Source organism: Phocoena phocoena, chromosome 21 (genome assembly GCF_963924675.1).
Source record: "Phocoena phocoena chromosome 21, mPhoPho1.1, whole genome shotgun sequence".
NCBI lineage: Eukaryota > Metazoa > Chordata > Mammalia > Artiodactyla > Phocoenidae > Phocoena > Phocoena phocoena.
Window position 1 is genome coordinate 24252882 of NC_089239.1, and position 22425 is coordinate 24275306.

General features: G+C 49.5%; 1 non-coding gene across 1 annotated transcript; it reads right to left on the reverse strand.

Annotated features, from left to right (window-relative positions):
* Positions 1–10215: 10215 nt before the first annotated feature.
* On the reverse strand, positions 10216–10289 carry TRNAR-CCU (transfer RNA arginine (anticodon CCU)). The gene has a single exon. It is a non-coding gene; the product is annotated as a tRNA-Arg (tRNA).
* Positions 10290–22425: the final 12136 nt, after the last annotated feature.

The following is a 22425-nucleotide window of genomic DNA, read 5'->3' on the forward strand; positions in this document are numbered from 1 at the left end:
ATCCAGGGAGTAGACTTTGGGGATCCAGGTACTCAAACAATATAATCAGGAATCCTGTTTCTTTGCATCTCTAGACTTTGCTTTCTCTGCGTTGGCCTCAATCTCAGATAAGCTCTTCTTACATAATGGCAAGATGGTTCCCAGCAGCCCATAGCATATACATACTCCATATCTCAGCAACTGCTTTGAAAAGGGAGCTTATCTTTCCCGATAGTTTCTGTCATTGTCCTGAGGTTCTGTTGGGAATCCATTAGTTCTGTTGAGTCACGTATTAATCCCTCAAATAAACAGTGTAGCCAGGGATATGAAATATTCTGATTGTACAGGTCTGAGTCACGCGTCCCCCCTAAGAATAATAAAACATCTGAGCAGGGTCAATATCATGTAAGAGAAATAACAAGATCAGTAAATAAAAAATTTACACTCAAAAAAGTGGGAGTCACAGCCATATGCACAGTAAGATCACCAAATGCCAGAAAAGATTTTAAAAAAAGGATGATAGTAGTGAGTTGCAAATGGCACAAGATAATTCTCCTGTGGGAAGCCCTCTTATCAGAGGACTTCCTTTCCTCCACATCTTAGCCAACGTGATAAAATCTTTTTATAACAATTATTATATTTCCTTACAGAATATTATATAGATCCTTCCTGAAAACAATTCCATCTTTTTAGTCATGTTCCTCCAAATACCAATAAGATGAAGTTATTATTATCTGTACTTTCTCATCCTTTTGTGAAAGTTTCGCTTATGCTTAGCCCTAGATTTAAATCTAGGAGTGAGATACAGGTAGAGCTCAGACAAGAGTTGGTACTTGAAGAAGCACAGTTCAAGTTCCCATAAAATAATAAACTTGATCCTCGCTTTTCAGAATCATGGACAGTTCGCACGGGAAGGGGACCTTAAGACTGTGTTTATGTTATAGATGAGGCAACTGAGGGTCAGAGTGGTTAAGTGATTGCCCAAGGTCAAACAACTGGTTAATGGAAAAGCAAGAATGAGAAACCAAGGGAAATGGTCAGTCTGTTGACTTGTGGTCTAGGACGCTGTCCTCTGTCACATATTGCTCCTTGGTGAAGTGTAATAACTTTTGATTAACTCACAAGGTGTAGTGGCTGCAAAAGAAATAGGAACTGAACCAACCCTTGTTCAGTCCAGGCACTAAGATATGACAGCAGTAATCCACTTAATTATTGGACAATTTGAAAACTAGAACAGGAAGCATTGAAACGTGTGTTTCATTGTGCCCAGGGCTCCAGTGCATGAATGTGTGATTGCCTTGAAACTGTGGGCAGGAGAGGAAGTAGAAAGTTACATTCCTGGAGGGATTGAGGGAGCCAAAGGAGAGGACAGAACATCGCCTGACTTAGTGGTTAAGAACAACCGTTTGGGAGTCAGAGATTCCTGGGGTTGAATTCCGGCTCCATTATATATCACCACTGCGGCCATGAGCAAATTGTTTAACCTCTGTAAGTATTTTTTTTTTTTTTTAAGATTTTCTTGATGTGGACCTTTTTGGTTTTTTTTAAGTCTTTATTGAATTTGTTACAATACTGCTTCTGTTTTATGTTTTGGTTTTTTTTTTTTTTTTTTTTTTTTGCGGTATGCAGGCCTCTCACTGTTGTGGTCTCTCCCATTGCGGAGCACAGGCTCCGGACGCGCAGGCTCAGTGGCCATGGCTCACGGGCCCAGCCGCTCCGCGGCATGTGGGATCTTCCCGGACCGGGGAACGAACCCGCGTCCCCTGCATCGGCAGGCGGACTCTCAACCACTGCGCCACCAGGGAAGCCCTATGTTTTGGTTTTTTGGCCCTGAGGCATGTGGGAATTTAGCTCCCCGACCAGGGATTGAACCCACACCCCCTGCAGTGGAAGGCGAAGTCTTAACCACTGGACGCCAGGGAAGTCCCTGTTTTCTTAATTTTAAAACAGGAATAGGGCTTCCCTGGTGGCGCAGTGGTTGAGAGTCCGCCTGCCGATGCAGGGGACATGGGTTTGTGCCCCGGTCCGGGAAGATCCCACATGCCGCAGAGCGCCTTGGCCCGTGAGCCATGGCCGCTGAGCCTGTGAGTCCGGAGCCCGTGCTCCGCAACGGGAGAGGCCACAACAGTGAGAGGCCCGTGTACCGCAAAATAAAATCAGATTATAATGTAGCTGGAATAATACTGACACAGAAAGAATTGCTTTTTGACAGGTGGTCCCACAGGTTTGTGATTAGACCTAAAAATTCCAGGCCAGCAAGCCGTGCCTAGGAGCCCCCCTCCCTGGACCTCCGTGAAGAATGACCTGCTTCTCTGAGATTCCACCTTCCCTGAAGCTTAGAGATACTCACAGCAAAGGGAACTGAGAAAGGAGTAGAGGTGAAAGTAGGCAAATGCGGTGTCCCGGAAGCCAAGGGAAGACAACGTTCAAGGAAGACAGAAAGAACTGGGTCTGATGCTGCTGGTGGGTCAAGGAGAATGAGGCCTGAGCACTGACCATTGGGTTTAACAGTGGGGAGGTCACTGATGATCCTGAGTAGACCAGATGAACGTATGAACATAACCGAATGCAGACAGGCAGAGGAAAGGGGCAGATCACATGGTACCACGTCCCTGGCTGCTGTCCTAGACTTGTCAATCCCAGCATTCCCCGTGCTCACTGTTCTCTTCCAAAACACAGCTCTACCTATGCAGACTCAGGCTAGTCCTCGCGCATGGTGGTCTTATTCAGCACCGTATGATAGGCTAACCATTGGCCTGGGAGGGGAGCCTGACACAGAAGGCCCTGCCAATGCCTATCACATTCCCTTTCTGAAATAGGCGAGGCAGGCTGATATCAGTAGAATCTGAAGCTGAGAGACTGCACAAGGGGAGGTTGTGAGGTAGGAAGGCCACGCTGGACCACTAGTGGGCTGAAGTTTCAAAACAGGCGGAACACGTGATCATGGAGCTGAATTTATGGCATAGAAAACGGCATGCAGGTCAGAGTGCAGGGGCTGCCTGGTAGCAGGAGAAGAAGGGAGAAGCCCCCCAAGCAGAAGCAGAGATGGGGAATGTGGCTGAGTCATGTCTCGGTGGGCACTAGAGTCAGACCCACAAAGCACCGCCCTGTTCCAAACCTCCCACCAGGCCGGTGCCTCCCCGGAGCCCCGCCCTTCCATCTCCTCGAGGCTCTTCCCCCATCGCTGTGAAGGTCTGCACGTGAAGGCCCTACCTGAGCTCACTTGAGCGCAATGAAGTAAACCAGCAACACAGTGGGCACTATTTTACTAAGTCAGAGTGTGATCTCAGCAAGATGTGCTCAGAGGGTCCTGAATTAAAGCCAAAGAACAGAAACAAAATATGAAATGGGATTGATAGACCAGACATCGGGATGTATTCAGAGCGTGGTCTTTCCAGGAGTCTAACAGGAAAGGGGTGGGTCTCTCACCGACTTCTGCCTTCCTGGGCTTGACCGAGCCCCTGATGAAGTGAGGACGACGTGAGGAAGGCCAGACGTTCGTAGTGATGGAAGTTTTTTTGTGTTGGAGAGACCGAGGTAGGCGGCGTCCTTAAACTCGGAGCACCGGGTGAGCTAGTCCCTTGCATTCCTGAGGCTCAGTAGCTGGGTCATATGCATCTGCTAAAGATATCCCAAGGTCACTAGACCTTTGACTGAAGTAGTTATTTTTGTTGAGTTCAGTGGTCCAACTTGTCTTTTGCACATCGAATGTACAAAATTCAAAATTTGTTATGGTTCTGGGCACAGGGGTCAACTATGAGCTAGACCATTAAGGGATCAGGAAATGTCCCAACTAAACCATCTTGGGAAGGCTCTCCGGGATCTCTGCTTTAGGGCACCAGGGAAGAAGTTTCCAGACCTATTCCTGAACCATGGACATGAAAAAAGTATTCGTCAGAGTCTAGATGATTTCAATCAGATTAACTGTAGCCTCTTGATCTTCATTTTATAGACTGAGTTTTAGACTTATTACAGTGATATTTATTGAGCAACTACTTTGTGCCAGGCTCCATCTCGGTGCGGGAATGCCACGAATGCCACGGTGCGGGAATGATTCTCACGAAGGAGACCTTTCAGAAGGGTGGGGACTGCTGGGGGGAGAGGGAGGGGAGAGGAGAGGAAGTGGGGGGAGCCAGAGATGGGCAGAGAGATGCCGGATGAGTCCACCGCCATCCTCCACAGTGCGTGGCAGGAGGCTGGAGGGGACGGGTGACGTGCCTCAACCCGCCGTGGCTCCGTGGAGAAAGGCACGCGTGAGGGCGGAAAGTTGCGCGGTCTCCGAGTTCCCACCACTGCCGGCGCATCTGGCTGTGGTGCAGCTATTTTGTGACCTGGCACTTTCGGGAGTTGACATTTCCCCGCACACGGTGTTACCCGAAACAGAAAGACCTCTTCAGAGAGTTTCTTTTCAGAATGTGTCCGCTGAATATCTGTGACCTCTTTTGGCTCCCCGCGCCTCCCGACGCAGGTGAGACACCTAAGGATGTAACTGAACTGCCCCCCGTGGAGAAGCCAGCAGGGAGCCACGCCGAGCCGGAGCCCGGGAGTGCCTCTGGGTCCTGACCCGACTCAGTTCTCTTCCACTTGAGCAAAAAAGAAAGTCTGCAGGGAGGGCTTCCCGGGAGCAGTCACTTAAACACCACTCTGTTTGAACTGATTTATCTCTCTATGGACTGAAAAAACAGAAACGCACAAATAGATACCCTCTGCTCCCCAGGGCCCATATCCAGACCAGCAGGGCTCCTATGTGGATAAAACAAAAGAAATGCGTGAATGAGCCACACCCAAAACAATACTACAGTATTAGCGACAATAATTTTGTGGTCCCCAATCCAGCCTCTAGCATCAAGGATAGTCATTACCATCGCGTTGCTGTTCTCCCTGTTGTTTTTTTCCCCCCTTTGCCACCCCAGGTTTTGGGTCTCTTGCCCCAGGTTGGAGATTGTGGGAGATATTTCTTTAGAGGCAGAGGACAGAATTTGAAGTCTTTGGAAGGGAGGAGGTGGAAGGTAGCAGAGTGACAAGAGACTTGGGGAAATTCCCCCTGGGCTGGCAATGGAATAGAGATTTGAGTGGATTCTGTGAGTAATAGAGATGCAAGCAACTGCCCCATCACCCCCACCCCAACCCCCTTTGGGAAGAGGAAGGAACTCAGAGTACTTGGCTGTGAGGTCTAGGGGAAAAAAACCAAAAACCCTTTTCCCCTACCCTCTTAGATTCAGTGACTCAGGCCTGTGAATTAAGCTGACAGAAGATAGGTTAACAGGAGAAAATGCATACAACTGAAACACTCTTTCCAATTTTACGTGTCCAAGGCTTCACAGAAAAGAAGTAAAAAAAACCCAAAGAAGTGGTTAGATTTGGGGGCTTATATACCATTTTAACAAAGGGAGATAAATTGTGAGGTGACTAGCCAAAAGAAAGGGATTTGGGCTTTGAGGGATAATAAGTTGTGGGAAGGTGAACTAGGAAAGAAATGGAAGATAAGGGTTTTTTTAGTCAGCTTGTTATGCACACTCATGGTGCTGGCCCTCTGTCTCCTGTGATGAAGATTGCTCTCCTCACCCTGGTACAGGAGAGGGGGGACATTTATGCCACCATCACAAAGGGAAATCTACGCCCTGCTTTTGGGCAGTTAAGAGGAGGGCAGAGGACTCTTCCTATATTTGTTGATTCTCAACTTCCTTCTGCTCAAAATAGTGTCATATTTTGGGGTGGCATATTCTGAACCCTTCAGAGGAGTCCCTAAGGAGGCCAGACCCTACATTCAGAAGGGTGAATGACGGTCTTTAGGGACCAGGCTGGCTTGGGCACAAAGTGCATCTTGGCAGTGACCCCCTGATGGACAAGGGCTGAAGGCCCAACTTTGGTGTTTTGGACACTACAGATACGCCAGCAGTTCTCGTGTGACCCTAGAGATGGGAGGAGACCCAAACATGACTGAGATTGAATTTCTCATCACACAGGCAAGTTGACTTAATATGACTTAGAAACTTCAAAATGTGGCATTTAAAAAATTTTTGCTACTTGTGTTAGAGTAAAATTCATAACCATTAGCTATATATTATCTCATTAAAACTCACAATAATCGTACGAAGTTGGTATTATTGTCATCACCATTTTGCAGAGGACATCAAGCCTTAAAGGGCTAAATAACTCAATTACTCACAGCTATTCAGGTGGTGCTGGGAACCACCTGGAAGGGACTGCCCCCCTCCATCCTACTTTGCATAATAATTGGCTATGGACTTTTCAGTTTTGAATTTGGCTAAACCTTTATTTTGAAGTGGTTTCTCCTGAATTCCTTTATGAGAAATTGAATTCATTTCATAGCACTCACTGTATAGATCCACTTGGTCACCCCAGCTAGAAGGCAAGGTGCCTTGGTGGAGAACAGGGACGCTGTTTCCCCTACAGGAGGGCACAGAAAGACACTCAAGTGTCACCCACTACACGCCCCCAAACCCACTTGCTGTTAACCACGCAGGGAAGGGAAATTCTGGCTCAATGTTATTAAAAAACAAAACCTTAAAGAAAAAAAGAAAAGTCGAAGAAACATCTATAAGAGAGTTCTTTGTAACAGTTTGGTAATCCGAACAGAAAAACCTTTGATAAGATCTCTGGGAGAGCGAAAGTAATTCTCCTCTCTGACTCTCTGAGTACGGATGGCGAAACAAAATGACCGATTCCACCAAGCATCAATGAGGCCCTAATCCTGGAGGAAGGAAGTGGGGTCCGGTTTCCACTGCTGCTATAAAAAAAAACAGGGCTTTGTTTCTCAGGATTGCTTTTCCAGTAGTTGTGACACACGGCGGTTTTCTTTGGCAGGAAAAACGCCTTCGGAAAGGGCTGTTTTAGCCCGAGCCGCGCTGAGCTCGCGGGATGTTCCTCCCTGAGGCCACTGGGTGGCGCTCGAGGAGCCGGGATGGCGGGTCCGAAGTGGGCAACGTGCAGAGGTGACTCTGAAGAAGAGTGAGGCCAACCCTCCTCCCAAAGCCATTTTCAGTGTGGACAGTCGCGGTTTTCTCCCTCTTCTATAAAGAAGGAATAAAAGCATATTTAGAAATGATGTTTTTACTTGGAAAATGCTATTTTTATTGGTCTGTAAAAGACCATCGGCGTCAGAGCGTGCAAACGCAACGTCAAGGCCGGCGCCGGACTCCACCCTTCCAGCTCCTGGCCCGCAGCCCCTCCTGTACGGAAAGAGCCGAGTGGGCTCGTGCACGCCCTTCCTCCTTGGTTAGGCCCTCGGGCCCCAGCATCTCCTCGTTGCTCTCCGGCACCGCCGATGGGCTTCCCCTACATTTTGAGTTCTGGTACCACCCCCTTGCACCTCCCCAGGGAGCAGCCAGGCCTTAGCAGTCAACTCTTCCCCTGGTCTGCTCTCTTGAATAAACTTGCTTAGCAATTTCCCTCTTCAAAACCAAACTACGCTAGAAACAAGGGGTCCCTATCGGCCCTCCACTGCCCCTTTACCTACCTGTTGCCCATCACTTGCTTCCCCTTCTCAACACGCGGGATGGATTTGGCTGTGAGCACGGCCTCGACTTCCTCCCTCCTATTTACTCAAATCCACCCTGATTTAGTTTTTGTTTGATACTGATCACCCCTATCTCCTTCTCCCCTTGGGTCCCCCCTTGGCTCCTGAGACTTACCTCCCTTGGGCTTCCTCCCAGGCTCCGCCCTCCCAGGCCCCACCCCTCCTAGACCTGCCAATCCGCCCCCGCTTTCTGGGATCCACTTGCGCGCAGCACTCTGCAGACCTGTGGAAGGGAGTCCACAGAAGGCCCCACTCCAGCAGGGGGTAAAGACTTGGGCCTGCTGGACAAGGTGACGGGTTTTTTTGTTTTTTATTTTGTTTATTTTTGTCTGCATTGGGTCTTCGTTGCTGCACGCAGGCTTTCTCTAGTTGTGGCGAGCGGGGCCTACTCTCGGTTACGGTGCACAGGCTTCTCATTGCGGTGGCTTCTCTCGTTGCGGAGCACGGGCTCTAGGTGCGCGGGCTTCAGTAGCTGTGGCTCGCGGGCTCAGTAGTTGTGGCTCGCGGGCTTAGTTGCTCCGCGTCATATGGGATCTTCCCGGACCAGGGCTTGAACCCGTGTCCCCTGCATTGGCAGGCGGATTCTTAACCACTGCACCACCAGGGAAGCCCAGGTGATGAGTTCTTGATCCGCATTTATTTTTACCGTTAGAAGGACCTTTGCTAAGGATCTTGAGTAACGGATAGGTTCCCAAGCTCAGAGGATACATGTATCCCCTACATGCCGCGGGGCTTGTAGGGGAGAGAGGGTTGGAAAGTGTGTGAAGGGTGTTCAGTGCTGGGCTAGCAGTTGGACCCCATTTCACAGACCCCTAATCCTTGTGTGAGAGGCAGACCCGGGGGCCACTTGGGGAGGGTCAGCATCCCTCCCTGGGCTCCCCCAAGGAAGGCTGGAACCCTGGAGCTCCAGTTATTTACTGCTGTCTGAAAAACTGATGCGGCAGATCAGGTCTGCAATTTGGACAGGAATGAGGGCATGGGAGAAGCCTCGTCTCGGCTTCACGAGGTATCAGCTGGGGCACATCAGGGGGCTGAGGATCCACTTACAAGATGGCTTTCGCACATAGCTGGAGAGTTGGCGTTGGCTGTTGGTTGAGAGCTTGGGGGCTTGGTTCCTGTCCCCACGGGCCTCTCTACCATCGGCTTGGCCTTTCTCAACCAGTCTGCTGGCTGGTTCCCAAGAGACAAGAAGTGGAAGTTACCGGTTTCTTAAGGCCTGGGCCCCAAACTGACACAGTGATTATCTTGCATCCACTGTATTCTATTGGTTAAATACTTGCCAGGCTCAAGTTCGAGAGTAGAGGACAGAGACGCCACCTAGTGATAGAAGGAGTATCAGAGAACTGGGGGCCACGTTTTCAAACTGCCACACGTAGGCTCCTGCCTTTACCCCTCTCTCCTTCTCCATCCTTTTAGGTTGGGACTGGGTGGGGACAGTCAGTAAAGTGAAGCCCAGAAAGTTATGGCATGGATCACACCTTTCTCCACCCCAGCCTTAGGGCTGCTTCCCTCAGTGGTGGTCAAGCTTGCAGATCAAAGAAAGGCCGTGGTAATTTAATGTGTCCCTTCCAGGAGGGTGAAAAGGAGGGGAGGGGAGGAAGAAGTTTCAGGGAGCTTCAAGCAAGCTGGGGCTTCCATCTGGGGCAAGAGGAATTATCTGAGTGAAGAGAAGAGAGGTGAACACAACAGCAGAAGCATTTCTCAGTGTTTCCGAGAGGCCTCGCCCGATGGCCTGCTTTCAAAGTACAGAGCGGAGTTCCTGCTGTTATTGTGGTGGTTATAGGTGGGTTATTGTCATTAGAATGAGTTTAAGCTTCTTTTCCGTGTCTTTCATGGTGCTTCAAAAGGAATAGAAATTAAGAGTCACGAGGCCCAGCCAGCTCAGGCATTTTCCTTTGAGGTTGGGGACGAGGAAGCCAGGCGTCGTGCCAGTGAAGCTGGACACCTGTGCTGCAGATGATCAGCTGAAGCCGCTAATTAACCTCACAAACGCGGCCAAGCAACTATGGGGGTGATGACCGTCTCCCTCCAGACCCAGCCCAGTCTTGAGCCCATGACCTTGAGCGACACTGTACCGCCCATGGCTATTCTATAAAGGGGAGAATGATGGCAGGCAGCGGACTGGCTCCCTGCAATCATGAAGGTAATGAAAGACATAAATATACGAAGCACCAAGGCTTGCAGGGTGAGCGTGGCTCAGTGCCGAGAACCGCAGTGGCCTTTTTACACCAAGTAGGCACGTTTTCCTGATATAATTGTCTTCCTTTTGCAAGCATTGAAATAATTTCTCTTACGCACACACGCCCTTCTGCCTCTGTCTGCACTCCATAAATAGTTGCTATTAATTGCCATGTCTTGCTTTTTATTATATGCTCATCGAGACCAGAAATTTCACATCCTCTATGCTGCGAAAAGTCCTGGGTGACTTTAATATAATGCCAAGCTACTGAGAAGCCCTCAGGAAATATTATCACTATTTATGAAAGTGGCAACTACTTTAATTGAGATGTGAACAACGAAAAAGGGCTAAATGCCCTTGGCTATTCACCTCTGTTGCATTGGGAGAGACTGATTTTTTTTTTAAGATTTTTTTTTTAATTAATTTATTTTGGTTGCGCCAGGTCTTAGTTGCAGCATATGGACTTCTCAGTTGTGGCATGTGGTCTTTTCAGTTGCAGCATGCATGTGGGATCTACTTCCCCAACCAGGGATCGAACACTGGGCCCCCTGCGTTAGGAGCGCAGAGTCTTACCCACTAGACCACCAGGAAAGTCCCGGGAGAGACTGATTAACACAGGCTTCCAACTAACTCCTTCCCTCTCCGGCATCTAAAACTCGGGTGCATTTAGGTCACTGAGCAGCTGTGTGGGTGGGTGAGAGGCTTTCTTGGGCTTAAGCCAGAGAGCCCGGCTATTTGCAGCAGAACTAGATTTTTTTGTTTGTTTTTTGCGGTACGTGGGCCTCTCACTGCTGTGGCCTCTCCCGTTGCGGAGCACAGGCTCCGGACGCACAGGCTCAGCGGCCACGGCTCACGGCCCCAGCCGCTCCGCGGCATGTGGGATCCTCCCGGACCGGGGCACGAACCCGCGTCCTCTGCAACAGCAGGCGGACTCTCAACCACTGCGCCACCAGGGAAGCCCAGAACTAGATTTTAAGATATGGAAAACTTGGTAAATATGCCAAGCAGGAGACAAGGAACCAGGCCAGGTCAGGTCAGGCCCCAAAATGGAGCCTCCAAAGAGGCTGGGAGGTCACGAGGCGGTGTGTGTGCAGCCACCACCAGAGGCTGGGGCTTCCTTTGAGCAAGCGGAGGGCTTGGGGTAGCACTGGGGCCACTGTGCTGTGTCCCTTCCCCGGCTTCCATTTCTTGAAGCTCCAAATCTGGGAGGGGCTGCCAGGACCCACATTCCCATCATGCTCAGGAAGTCCGAAGCAGGCGTTCTCACCCCTTGCCGTGGGTAAGTTGTGACTGGGTCTCCCAGGATGATCCCTGGGGTATGTTGGGTGTAATACCATGCTCAGTCATTGCTATACAGAAGCTTGAGAAAAAAGTGCAAAGTAGGACTGAAGCTTTATAGAGAATTATGCCACTGTGAGTTTTAAAACAAGCAAAAGAAAGTCATGACTGTCGCAAGCAGTCACACTGCACAGAAATGCAAAGTTGCATTTCTGCTGCTACCTAGGTGACTTGGGTTCATTTGCATATTATACTTTCACTTCGCTCAACTTTCATACATGGGCCAGTAACATTTGCCAATGACTTAGACTCTCCTCAGACCAGGTGAAATGAAATCCAGTTTGTTCTGAAGAAAAAGTGGAGGGAGCGGAGGATTGCGTTTAACTACCAGGTTTACTTAAAACACAATCCCCTCCCGTTCAATTTATTTTCTGCGAGGTCAAATGGCAATTCCTTTTCAATTAGCCGGGATTGTTACATAACAAAAGCAAGCTGTATTTCTCCTTTTCCTTTCCCAGGTGACCAGGATTTGGATCAGTAGATGTTGGCTGTTCTCTTTCCCAGAGCTGGAGTGACAAGGACCCAAGGCCGGATATCTACAGTGATTTTAATGACTTTGCTAGAGGTCACTTTGGGGGAAAAGTTTCAAAGACAATCCACCAGCAGTGAAAGACAACACTAACGTTCTCTGTGATGCCCTGGGCGCATTAATATGTGAGCGTGTGTAATGTGAGAATTCTTGGGAGGTGATACGTCAAGGCAAGCTTGTCACCACGGTGGAGAGTGAGGGTACCCACCCTACATCCCCGTCCCTCTTTTCTGACCCCTTAAGCCAGTGCCTCCTCTAGCTCTCCTGGGAGTGTCCTCTAGGTGAGTGAAATAATAGGAAGATTGCTCACATATTTTTAGAAAAAGGAAAATGCATAATGTCTTTAATTCCATTTATATTTCTAGTGGGATTACAGGCCATCCTAGACTAAGGTTTTTCTAATGAATTAAATAGACTTGGTTTTGAGTCTTGGCTCTGCAACTTCTTAATTATGAGATCTTGGGAAATTTGTAGAAACTCTCAGATTTTCATTTATAAAATGAGGGTATTCACACCTCCCTCATGGGGCTGGGTGAACGGGACAGGGTGCACAAAAACACCCATCACAGGGTCTCGACACCTAGCAGAGACTCGGGATCGGCAGGGAGGGAGATTCTCCTCTCCCCGCACAGCCTGTCCTGGAGGTGCTGCTGTCACCGGGCAGCACGGGGACATGTGGGAACGAAGGCGACGAGCACCGTGTGCTAGCCGTGGGAAGTCCTTCTCGGAAACTAACAGCAAAGAGCTGCAGCGTGGATGGGGACTCTGGAGAGAATGGGTTTTCTGTTGCTTCAGCAATCACAGAACCTGCGGGTGCCAGTGGCAGCGTGGCTGGGCGAGGCAGCCCCGAGAAACAGGCTGATCAGGAGACAGGTCACAGAGCAAATGAAGGAAGTGGGAGGAAGTGTCCTTCGATAACCCACGTGACACAGTGTACCGCGATATTATACCGCATGATCTGCTCCTTTCCCCACGTGTCCCCGCACCCCTGCGTTACATGTGGAGACTGTTTATTCACAGCTGAATTGCCAGTGCTTGGCCCGCTGCCTGTCACTTAACTGTAGGTGCTCAGTAATGACTGATGACTGATAAACCGAGAGAATGATACCCCTAGCCTCCTGACGACCCAAATTTGCATTTTCCCTGCCTCTGAGACAACGTGGGCATTTCACACGATGCAAAGTTCCCAGCAATCCTCTTAGAATTCACTCAAGGTACTCCTCTGTAGCAACAGAATAAGAGCAGAGGATCCACGGAGAAGCTTTGATGCAACAAAATGGTTTTCTGTGTGCCGTTCACCGTGAAAATCAAGAATGGTTTTCATAAGAAATGAAGAATGACCAAAACACTTACAGAATCTCAAAGAAACATGAACAAAAGCCCGCTTCTCTGTCATCTTAGGCGTGTGGCACATACTTCACCAATGGATGTCCTCATACAAGCCTTTCCTTTTGTCTTTTTAATTAATTAATTAATTCTTGGCTGCGTTGGGTCTTTGTTGCTGCGCACGGGCTTTCTCTAGTTGCTGCGAGCTGGGGCTACTCTTCGTTGCGGTGTGCGGGCTTCTCATTGCATTGGCTTCTCTTGTTGCGGAGCACTGGCTCTAGGCACGTGGGCTTCAGTAGTTGTTGTGGCTCACGGGCTTAGTTGCTCCGCAGCATGTGGGATCTTCCCAGACCAGGACTCGAACCCGTGTCCCCTGCATTGGCAGGCGGATTCTCAACTGCTGCGCCACCAGGGAAGCCCCTCATCCGTATTTTTGATGAGTCTGAGCAACAAAGAATCAAGGTTCTTTGTTGGTAAACAGGTAACAATTAAACCATGTTCTTAGAACCACGGCTCAAAGAAACTCAGTACGTCCACCAGCAGAATTACAAAATAAAGGTGAAAGGAGGGACTTCCCTGGTGGCACAGTGGTTAACAATCCGCCTGCCGATGCAGGGGACACGAGTTCGAGCCCTGGTCCGGGAAGATCCCACATGCCGCAGAGCAGCTAAGCCCGTGTACCACAACCACTGAGGCCGCGCTCTAGAGCCCGCGAGCCACAACTTTGAGCCCGGGCGCCTAGAGCCCGTGCTCCGCAACAAGAGAAGCCACTGCAATGAGAAGTCCGCGCACCGCAACAAAGAGTAGCCCCCGCTCGCCCCAACTGGAGAAAGCCCGCGCGCAGCAACAAAGACCCAACACAGCTAAAAATAAATAAATAAAATAATTAATTAAAAAAAAAACAAAACAAAAAAGGGGTGAAACCATAGCGTTATCTGTAAAAAGACGCTACTGGAATACAGGACTATTGCAACCAGTTATCTTTTAAGTGATTGCCCAACTCATTTTAAAATCATTCTTTATGATAGAACATTTATGCCTTAAGGAATAATTAAACAGGCAAGTGCCAATTTTTGAAAAATAAGTTTACCCCAAATAGCTTATTTGTGAGCCCACGCCGTGGGTCTCTCACTTGAACGGTGGTCTTCTGTTGTCCACGACAGACAGGCAGCGGCATCTCACAGAAGTGTATATTGGGGGCCTGAGGAGCTTCCCAGGAAGGAACTCAGCCTGGGTTACTGCTGGGGAACTGGTGAATGGACGCAACTCTATCTGCAAAAGCTGGGGAGCTTCCTGGAAAGAGGCTCATCAAGGGGAAGAAGTTGCCCAAGAAGAGGCTCTGAATGGCTTGGGCGGGAGGGTCCGGGGGAGCTGTTCCCCTAACCTGTCCCGGGCCCAGTCTACTTCACACTCGCACGTCTGGAGACAGAGAGAATAAAATGTACGAGTATAAAATGGAATGATCTATTGTAACACACTCCGTAAAATCCTGGGGCTGAAAGAGCAGTGCTTTGAGACTCCCTCCCTCTGGCACTGTTTACTCTCCCATAGGCTGGGAACCATGAGAACTCAGGACATCAGTGACCTCACCGGCAGGGAACAGCTGTACCCTGGGGGTGAGAAGATGAGGCACGGTGCCTGGTGACACAGTGTCAGCCCCAGCAGGAAGTGCTAGAGCGGGTGGGGCACTGGCGGCCTGGAGAAGTACACAGAGGGCACTCCCTGAGCATGCCAGGAAGTTCTTGGGAGGGGCCACAGAGAGGCGGCCTTCTTGTGCTAGCAGGTAGAAGCAAGAGCCTTTGCAAATTGGTGATTACTCTTAATACTACCTCTTCCAAACATTGGTGAGACCTAGGAAAACTTGGGTTCCATCATGCATTTGGTAATCATCTTATATTCTAAAATCATACTATAGACAGTGGTTAGATTTTTAAATACGGAAGAAAATAAGAAGGAGGGAGGGAGGGAGGAAGCCCAATTTCTCCCATTATAAACTATACATTGGCTAAACACTATACATTTGTTATTGAAAAAAGAGTAGAACTCTTTTTGTTTTTAAACCCATAAAATACATTTAAACATACCGAGTTCAAACAGATAACTGGCCTCTGGTGCTTTTCCACTGTCAGCCGAACGGTTCACCTTAATCCACGTGCTTACTTAGGGCTCAGAACTCAGCATGTACTTAGGGCTCTGTCCATTACTTAATCCCTGAAATACACTGTTAACATCCTACATGGGGTGGTTGGGACAGGAATGAAGAGTCCCAACACCAGCTGAGGAGGGGCAGGATGGGTAGGCAGGCAGAGAAGAACTAGCATCTATTGGACATCTTTTTTTGGTTTCTTCTCTAACTAAATGTTCATAGGATCTTATTTTTTTTCAGAAGAAAGCATCGGCATCTTTTTTTTTTTTTTTTTTTTTGTGGTACACGGGCCTCTCACTGTTGTGGCCTCTTCCGTTGCAGAGCACAGACTCCGGATGCGCAGCCTCAGCGACCATGGCTCACGGGCCCAGCCGCTCTGCGGCATGTGGGATCTTCCCGGACCGGGGCACGAACCCGTGTCCCCTACATCGGCAGGCGGACTCTCAACCACTGCGCCACCAGGGAAGCCCTCTCTGGCTGTGTTTTTCTTTCCAATTCTTTGCGGGCTTTTTAGCTCCATCTCCCCAGTGGTCTCCATTCCATCATTTGTCCTCCATTAGTTCTTTTATAGGGTCTATCTTATTTCTGAAATGTTCACTACTAAAGTGTCTCGCAGTTCTTAAAATCCCCAAAGCATTCCTACCTCATAATCCTTCTCCCGTCCTGTTCCATCTTCATGAGGCACCAGGAGCATCTTTCCTGCAAGACCTTGCTTGGAGCTGACGGTGGACCCGAGAACTCCAGAAGCCTGATTAGTTTTCTTTCTACAGAACCAATCCATTTACCTAGACGACTTCACATTTCAATTCTCAACATCTAAGTATGGCCAGCACTTTTAAAGTAGAAGAATTCTTTGTCAGAAATAGGCTTTGCTTTTTGTCCTAGAGACATTTGCCAGAGGATATCAGTTTTTTAAGGGAAATATAAACAACCATCTAGTAAGGAAGAAAATCCCACATCTCACAGATTTCACTCACTTCTATTTTCTTCTTATTCATGCCCAGCTCATGTGAAGGGCTTGTTCAACCCATCTGATTATGGGAAAATGCCAATTATCAAAAGGGTAAACATTCCCTAAATCTTCAATAATATCTAAAAAGTGTGTGATTTTATTGTACTCCTGACACGTTTTGATGGTTTCATGGGTTAATGGAACTTCTTATGGAATCATTGTGCAAAAGCTTTAAATAAAAACATCAAAGCCTTTATTTTATTCTTCCTCAGTCACAGGACAGACCAACCCTGCAGCTCACTTCCTTATTAGAATACTAGAACCGTCGGATTTCTGCCCACACACTGACCGGGCTTTCCTGTGGGGTAAGGAGTCCTTTTTCTAGCCCTGAACTGAATGCTATTCATTCTTCCACTGTTCACTCACTATAGTTCTTCTGTAGTATTCTGATTCTGTTGAGAGAATCCAAAATTGGCAAATGCTTTGATTTACAAACCTTGATTTACAAACACAAAGGGTAAACATTTTCTAACTCTTCAGTAATTTTCCATAATATTCCAAAGCATGCAACTTTATTCTACACGTTTTGATGGTTTCATGGGTTAACGGATCTCCTGACTGAATGATGGAATTATTAAGCCTTGCATAAATAGTAGAAGATCCTCTTCAGAGGTGTTAGATAAAGTAGAAGTTTGGCAACAGTCTGGTGAAGTGGGGCTCTATAGACCACCGGCCTGGAAAATCCAGTTTTCAATTCAGTTTCTCCTTGGTCCTGTCCTAGGCTGGTTAATAGAAGCTGAAGCAGGTTGAGGATCGAAGCAACTTGGATTATGACGGCTGTAAGATTTAACTTTTGAAGTATAAGTATACTTAACGTGATCTGATATCTGTGTTTGTTCCTGGAAGGTTGTGTGTGAGTTCAATTTTAGTCACTGCATAATTTTCTCATTTCCTTACACTATAAATTTTGGAATGCTTTACCTTGGTACCTAATTACCTTTAAAAGGTAGTTATTTCCAACATTTCTCTTTCTGTTTTTCTGCTCATAGGCTTCTGATAAGTAGCCATTACCCTCTTAATGAATGCGTCCATTGGAAGCTGCACTGGTAATAAGACAATGCTCTTTATAAGGCTTTAATTTATTTCTTTTAAACAAAATTTCTCATGTTGGAGTTTCTTTAAGCAGATCACACATGCTGACTAGCCTGGGCAAATCTGAGTGCTGTATAGGCACTAGGAGGTGCTGACTTTGGGGTTGTCCTCTGTCTGGTTATTTACTGCTGTGTAACCAACCGTCCCAAAACTCAGTGGCTTGAAACAACAATATATTTTCCTCTCACATGGTTCAGTGGCTTGGCTGGGTTCGACTGTGTGATTCTCCCTTGCGGTCTCTCATGCAGCTTGCCATCAGATGCTGGCTGGGGCTGGAGTCACTTGAAGGCACTTGGCTGGACGTCCAAGGTTTCTCTGGTCACATGTGGTGTGTAGGCTGGGATGACTGCAGAGCTGGGGATTGGCTGGGTGCCTCTCTCTCCCCAAAGCCTCTCTCCATGGCGAGCGTGGGACTCCTCACAACATAGCGATCTCAGGGTGGCAGACCTTCTTTCTAGCAGTGGCTTCCCTGAGAGCGTGCCATCCAACGAGTGTGGTAGATAGTGCGAGGTTCCTCTGACCTGGCCTTGGAACTCAGTGCCACTGAGGCTGCATTCTGTTGTCTACATGGAAGTCACAGGGCCAAACCAGATTCAAGGGGACAGGACTATACACAGGCATGGACGTCAGGTGTTGTAGCCCATCAGAGATCCATCTTTGGAGTTTAGCTACTGTGTTTAATGTATCTCAAATTTATAAAGTGGGTTAGAGTTAAAGCCACCTATTTTGGTTGTATTCCTGGGAACACTTGAATAATAATAATAATAATAATATCTGCCATTCATGGAGCAATTGCAGTATCACCTACTGGAGACAGAGTTGGACAAAAACAAATTAAAAATTCCTGCTCTCACAGAACTAGTGGGGGAGAAAGGCAATGAAGTAAATAAGAAAATATATAGGCTATCAGACGGTGCTAAACTCTACTGAGGAAACGTAAGCAGGAAGAGGATTAGGAAATGAACGTGGAAGCAACGCTAAGTAGGTTCTCAGAGGAGGCTGCCCTGATGAGGGGACGCTGAAGCAGAGATCCGAAGGAGGGGAGGGCCCTTGTGGGGCGAAAGCTTTCTAGTAAGGGGGCCCTTTGGCTGGGGCTCAGTCGGGGGGTTAGGAGACAGGGTCAGAGTGGAGGGAGGGGTGGGGGGGGCTGTGAAGGTTGCATAGGCCTTTTACTTACACGAGGCTTTTACTCTGAGTGTGAATGGGAGGCTCTGCTGTGGTGCTCTCCGCTGGAAGGGAGCGCGGGCCCAGCGGGAGACAGGCAAGGGGCTACCGCACAACCCAGGCAATGGGGGCCTGGACCTGGGTGTTGGCTGCAGAAGTGCTAGGTAGTGAGGTATCATATTATAGGTACATTTGGAAGGTAAGACCGACAAGATTTGATTACAGATTGGACCCGGAGACACAGACAACTCTTCTGAGAAGTTTTGCTGTGAATGGAGGGAGTGGAGAACCGAGGCGCAGGCTGGGAGGGACATGTGTTTTCCTCGGTTTTGTTTTTGGTTTTGGTTATTGTTTTTGTTTGTTTGTTTAAGATGCGAAGAACGTCTGTGCATTGGTGGGAATGACTGGTCCAACAGAAAGGGAACAGTTGTTGATGCAGGAGAGAGAGGGGCTGATTGCTGTTGTGACGTCCTTGAACAAGGAGCAGAGTGGGATCAGGGTACCAGCGACAGGCTGGCCTCAGGGAGGTGCACCGGCAGCTCGCCCAGAGTAATGGCGGGAAGGACCAGGTGTATGGGTAGCTGGGTGGGTGTGGGGTGGCCTTTATGGAAGTCCTCTTTTGATGCCTCCATCAGATCCACAGAAGAGGATCTGGGGGTCTGGGAGGGAGATAATTTGCAAAACAGCCATCAAAATGAGGGAAGAGTGAACTCACATGACAGGAGGCAGGATCCCTGGGCAGCGCCTGGCCCCCTAGACGTCCCTGACCAGGGCTTGAAAGCCGGACGAGCGAGCGCAGGGTTGTTCTTCTCCATCGTTCTCAGCTGCGTGGAGGCCAGGGTGTTGCTGGAGAACTGGGTACAGGGCAGGGGAAGAGGCAGCCGGGTCAGCTCAAAGGGAGGAAGAGGGTAAGGCGCTGGAGTAGCGAGGGAGCGCCCGGACGGGGCCGGGGGGAGGGCCGTGTCGGGTGGTTACCTAAGGCCTCGGGGCTACGCAAGCGGGGATTGTTTTCAGATCCGGAAGCTCTCCTAAATTGTCCACAAATATCCTCCGGACCTAACAGAGAAACAAATAACTTACGGGAAATGACAGACCCCAAACCAACTAACAGAACGCTCGGGGTTTCCTATCAGGTCAGCTGCCAGCCACTCCCTCCCCCGACCCCGCCGGGCCTTCGAGAAACTGGCAGCCGCGGCCCCAGGCCCCGGGCCCCAGCGAGAGGAGAGGACGCCGCCTGCCGGCCGCCCCCCGCCCCGCCCTCCGGGCTCTCCGCCTCCCCGGGCCGCCCTCGTCCGCCAAGTTCACCCGGCAGGGCCTCCGCCCCCTGGACCATCCCCAACCTGGGCCACCCTCCCCCTGGACGGGCCACTCCCACCCGGACCCTCCCCCTGCCGGGCCACCCTCCCCCGGGTCAAGTTCATCCGGCCGGGCCACCCTCCCCCGGCCCGCAGTAAAGGTGGGCGCGATCTTGGAGCCGGCGGCAGGCAGGCGGGGGCCCCGGGGGCGGCCCGGGGGCTGGGGCGCGGGGAGAAGCGGGGTGAGGCAGGAGTCTCTCGCTGGTCCGCCCTCCGCCCGCCGGGATTGCGGATTCGGGCCCGGGCACCCACGGTCCCCTCCTCTGCGCCTGCAGCACTTTCCCTGCCACCGCCCGGCCGCCCCCATCCAGCCTTTAGGCGTCAGCCCGGAAGCCATGCTGGGAGGGCTGTCCCGGCCCCCCAGTCGGTGTTGGGGCCGCGGCCTCCTGAATTCCTCCTCTGCCTTAGTTGTCACACCGTTACATTGTCTGCCCATCCTCATATCACCAACATGACCAGGAAAGCAGGGCCTCTGTCTCTGCTGCTCACAATTGTATCCACCGTGGTTAGCACAATTCCTAGCGCACGCATGGACCCAATAAACGTGCCTTGGATGAGTGGTGAGTCCGGCCAGTCTCTCATCGCCTTCCCAGTCCTCTTTTCTTTCAGATTGCATGGCTGGAAAGTTCCAGACTTGCTCCAGACCGGGGCCTCTGACTCCCTGTTTCTGGTCTCCGTTATTCTCTGGTACCCAGGTGAGGACTCCGGCTCCTAGCCGTCAACAGTCAACCAGCAAACTTTTGAGGAGGGCTCAGCTCTCCTTTTTGCTGTACTGTAGACCCAGTTTCAGTCCCAAACTGCACTGATCCTGCCGGCTTCCCATGTCTGAGGTGTATTCTGACCTTTGGTGACAGAGAGCAAAGAATATGCATGTTTACTCTGGATTTGATCCGCGAGGAGGCCACAGTGAGATTGGTTTTGAACAATTTCGGAAGCTGGCGCTCTGGCTGGCCGTTGTCAGCTTGCTGGTTGTGTATGGGAAGGGTTGCAATGGGAAGAGTTTTAAAGTCTAAAAATAAAAGTCAATAAACCAATACTGAGGACTGTCAAGCTATAATAACTCACACATGATTGAATCTTTTTCCAAATCCCAACAATTTGTTTTCAACACCAACCGACCAACTCTGGAGTCGAGGTTTGATTTGTCCCCACTGGTCAGTCCCAGCACTGGTTTGAATGGCAGCGTGCGTGCGTGCTGCCTATCTGTCGGCAGAACCATTACAAACCACTGGCCCGGTGTTAGGTTTATCTCTGCATTGACTGGCTTCAGGTTTGGGCGTGCTGTGTGGTTCCTGTACAAGGGCCCAAATCTTTCCTGTCAGAGAGAGAGCACAAATAACCCAATCACCATGAAAAATTCATTCACAAAAACACAGGAAAATTCAATAATACAGGAACCGTATTGAAATTAATCAAAAACCGGAAACACTGCCCTTCAGATGTGGCTCTGGGTGCCAGTTATCAGGGCTGCTTAGAACAGCCTCTATATTTTCTCACTGGGCCCTATCGCGAAGGATTTCTTGCTTGGAAAGAACAAAGCTCTACTATAATTAAATCAAAGAATGATATTATTCTCCCATTGAAGTGTAAAAATTCAGCAAAAGCTGTGATAAAAACAGTAGTTATGGGTCCCTCTCTGCACTGTCAGAGGGTGATTCCCTTCGGTGGCAGTCCCTGGGGACAGGGTCCAGCTTCCTCTCCCGTTGCGGAGCACAGGCTCCGGACGCGCAGGCTCAGCGGCCATGGCTCACGGGCCCAGCCGCTCCGCGGCATGTGGGATCCTCCCGGACCGGGGCACAAACCCGCGTCCCCTGCATCGGCAGGCGGACTCTCAACCACTGCGCCACCAGGGAAGCCATGCATAGTTTCTTGATGGGGTCTCAAGAGGTCTGGCCATTTCTCAGCTGGTCACTGAGCTATGGGTTAGAAAGGGGTGGGAGGAGGTCAAAAAAGAAGGAGGCAGAAAAGAAGAAGAGAAAGCAGCAGCAGAACGTTGCTGTGCAGAGAAAGGTGAAATCCCCTTGTCGGCACACGGCTTCGATTCTTCTGCTAATCCTCACTGTGCCCAGGGGGGAGCTCCTCCATCCTCCCAAAAGAAATGTCTAGCCTGAGCACACACAGAAGTCCCTTTTCTTAGTGTTTCTTAGTACAAAGAAGACAAGCTGACATTTTCGAAAGGTCATTGACAAAGGAAAGCAAAGAGGAAGTAGCTCCAGGAAATATCAGTGGTGTGCAAAAGTCAGATTTCCCAAACAGAGTTTTTTTAAATTTATTTATTTATTTATTTATTTATATTTTCGGCTGCGTTTGTTTTTTGTTGCTGTGCGCGGGCTTTCTCTAGTTGTGGCAAGCGGGGGCTACTCTTCGTTGCGGTGCGTGAGCTTCTCATTGCAGTGGCTTCTCTTGTTGCAGAGCACGGGCTCTAGGCGCGCGGGCTCAGTAGTTGTGACTCACAGGCTCTAGAGCGCAGTCTCAGTAGTTGTGGCGCACGGGCTTAGTTGCTCTGCAGCATGTGGGATCTTCCCGGACCGGGGCACGAACCCGTGTCCCCTGCATCGGCAGGCGGACTCTCAACCACTGCGCCACCAGGGAAGCCCAAGAGCCTTTTTAAAAGTGCATTTCCTTTGAACCAAAATAATCTGTACCTCCCCCATGAAAGCACTCATCACACTTTATTTGAATTCCTTGTTTAATTAATACTCAAATTCTCTACCAGACTCACCACTCTGAAGGAGGGACCTTGTCTGTCTAGAACATTGCTCTTT